General features: G+C 51.0%; 1 long non-coding RNA gene across 1 annotated transcript; it reads left to right on the forward strand.

Moving 5' to 3' along the window:
* The first annotated feature begins 1,904 nt into the window (after window positions 1-1,904).
* On the forward strand, window positions 1,905-2,943 carry LOC108290269. Its single transcript, XR_001819503.2, has 3 exons — window positions 1,905-1,919; window positions 2,115-2,206; window positions 2,489-2,943. It is a non-coding gene; the product is annotated as an uncharacterized LOC108290269 (long non-coding RNA).
* The last annotated feature ends 228 nt before the right edge of the window (window positions 2,944-3,171 follow it).

A 3,171-nucleotide genomic window follows, 5' to 3' on the forward strand; every position in this document is an offset into this window, starting at 1 on the left:
AGGACCCCCTCAGAGAGCTGGAGCAGAGAGACACACCAGGACCAGCCCCCAATCCCTGGACACTGGCTGTCAGCCTGCTCCTGTGCCAGTGGAACAGCAGTTTATCTGTATGGTAAGCAACCAGGTGGATCAGAAAGCTGCAACCTTAGACCTTGGGAAAGTCTGTGCCCAAGGTGAGTGGTGAGTATAGCCTGCAAGACAGGAGGGACTGCCCGAGCTCAGGGAGCACTGGAATCTGAGTGTTCTGGGATCTCTTCTTCACCATGAGCATTATCGCCACCTTCTACCTGCTCACCACATGCAGCAGTGTGGGAGTCGCCTTCACCTATCCATGTCCTCCTTGACACACCCCCACCGTGTCTCCGGCGATTCAGACAGCAGCCTTCCAGGAGCTTTCCCACCCCATTCATCCTCCACTGAACATCCAGAGTGGCTTTGGGAAACGTGGGTAGAATTAGGTTGTTTTCTGTGTCATCCATGGGATCTGGCCTCCAGTTACTTCCCTATGGAACTCAGGGGATGCTCTTCTTCTCATGTTTCTGGCCTCACCTACGCACTTTACACCAAAGTGCTTTCTTGTATTTCCCAAAATATGTCCTGCTTCTTGTAAGCTTCTCAGCTTTTGAACATGCTATTTCTTACTCCAACAGCCCTCCCTCACCGAGTGTTCAATGATTCCCTTTTTATTCCTTTCCAAGCATTTCTTTCGTTCATGGCTGCTTTATGGGCACAAGATGGATGCAACCATACAGTGTCCCTCACTTACTAGCATTCTAAAATTGGTTAAAACACTGCCATTGATGCCTGGAAGTTTTTAATCAAGGGAATTTAAATTTGCATTGCACAGTGCCCTGAAAATGATATATCTGGTTCTGCCCTCAGGCCCCACCTCCTTAGAGAGCTGTCCACGGCATCCAACACTGAGCAGTAATGATGTGTTGATGTCACTGTCTGCCCTGTGGACTGCAACACCTTGATGTTTTCCTTTGATCCCTGTCCCAAGCACAGCTCCTGGCAACATTTGCTCACAGTCAGTGTTCACTGAATGAATGAATGACCTGATACCCTGTGTGCAGTCTCATCCTCTCCAACTCTTCCTCCAGGAGCTGCTGGGGTATCTGATGTGTCAGCATCACTTTAAATGAGCTGCCACCTCCTCCTGTGAACCCCATCCTGGAGTGTTAAGCACTTAGTGTGACCACAACACCCTCTGGGCACAGACACCTGCCTCAGTCTGACTCCCTCTGCCACAGCTTCTGCCTGCCTTGTCCCACTTCTGCTGCAGTGGGGTGCTGGCAACTCCCAGCACTGATGTCTTGACACAGCCATTTCTTTCCTGGAATGCCCCACTCTGAAGATCTGAGAAATACCTACTCCACCCTCAAGCCTCACTTTAGCCAGCACCTCCTCTGGGAGGCCCTCCCTGAAGACCTTGCACAAGGTGGAAACCACTATTGCAACTCTGATCCCTCGGTCTGGCAGTGGTACTTTCTGTCTTCCTTTCTGTGTACTGGGCTTCTGTGGATACTGTTTGTTCATCTCAGTACCCCTGGCACCAAGCAGCAGCTCCTCACCGGTTGAATGAATGGACCTGCCATTCTCCTCTCTCTCCAGCTTCTACGCCAGGCTCCTTCCAACTTATCCTCCTGTTTTCTCCCTCTGTCTCTCCTTTGACAAATGGTGTCTCAAATTATCTCCTGTCTAAACACTTTCCACTCTCCCCATGTGACAGGAACAAGTTCACACAAACAGGACGTGGCTAGACTGCTGCCAGGCATCCTAGTTGGTCCTGGGAACTGAGCTGTATGTTTTGAAGACATGCCAGAAGAAGAGGAAGAGGAAGAGGAAGAAGAAGGAGGAGGAGGAAGAGGAGGAGGAGGAGTAAAAGGAGGAGGAAAAGGAGGAGGAAATAAAAAGGGGTAAGTTGCATTTCTCCTGACATGCTCAGACACCTCCCTTCCCTCACTAGAACCTCAGCTTCCTTTTTCTGAATTTTGCTCCCAGGTAGTGGACTTTGCAGAGGGAATGATGGGCGTGGTCTTAGCCTTGGGGTCCACGGTAATGGGAAGGGCTACATGTTTCTAAGACACAGATTCGAGCTTTGATTTTGTCAGGTGGAAGATTGCAGAAGAACCATGGGGTTGATGATGGTGGTATCCCCTTTGAGATGCTCAGCCAGCAAGTGTCTCAGAAGGGCAAGGACAAGGTGAGTGCCGGGGCACTGGCCACCCTGGGACCTCCCAGGTCTCTCTGCCCAGCCTGGGGCTTCCAATGCGAGGACCTGTCATTTCTGGTCCAACTGCCCATTTATCTATATCTGGACAATCAACAGTATTGACTAAGAAAATTTACATCTGGGTGTGACGTGGTGCTGGGCACTTTAGAGGAATTCATAAGCAGTGCATGGCAGTGGGTGCCGGCTCTGTGGGTCCCTGCAGATTCATTCTATCCTTCAGCTGACCCAGCTACCCTCTGTGTTGTATTTCAGAGCATCGGCGAACAATATCTTGGAAAAAAGGAATCTCTCACTACTATCTACAGTGAGGTCTGTTATCCAGACCAGACCATGGAGATCATTTGATTGGAGGAAGCAGGAGGATCTGGCACTCCCAGGACACCTTCACTCTGAGCCTAAGTCCTGAAGACCCTTGCCTTTCCCAGCTCTGGTTCAGTTCCAGCTTCCCCTTGTGTGTGTTACTCTGACCTCATAGCTACATTTCTAGGGGGTACACATGGCCTGGCTGTACTCCACGACACCTCCCAAGCTGCCCTTATACTTGGCGAAGGGCTGTTCTCCATCACTGAGATGGCTGCTGACCCCTGTCCTTCATAAGCCTTCCCAAGAGGAGCCTGTCTGACTGAGCAGGTGTCAAGTTCCCACCACCTCTGCCGTGTCACTGGTGTGAGTACTTCTGAGGACACAAGCCCAGACACGGGGACTGTGCAGAGCTGTTGACTATGCTGCACAGGAGGGTGGTAGGACCTGGCTTCTGGATGCTGAGTTGGAGGATATCATTGTTGGGTACCAGCCCCAACCCTGTTTGTGGGTGCCCTGAGCACTGGCGGTGATGAGGGATTGAGAAAGGAAATAAAGACAAAGACACAGAAAGAGGTCAAAGAGTGGGTCCAGGGGACCAATGCAAGGTGCAAGGACCATGTTGCCCCCAAGTT

The sequence above is a fragment of the Cebus imitator genome, unplaced genomic scaffold, assembly GCF_001604975.1.
Source record: "Cebus imitator isolate Cc_AM_T3 unplaced genomic scaffold, Cebus_imitator-1.0 Scaffold427, whole genome shotgun sequence".
NCBI classification, from domain to species: domain Eukaryota; kingdom Metazoa; phylum Chordata; class Mammalia; order Primates; family Cebidae; genus Cebus; species Cebus imitator.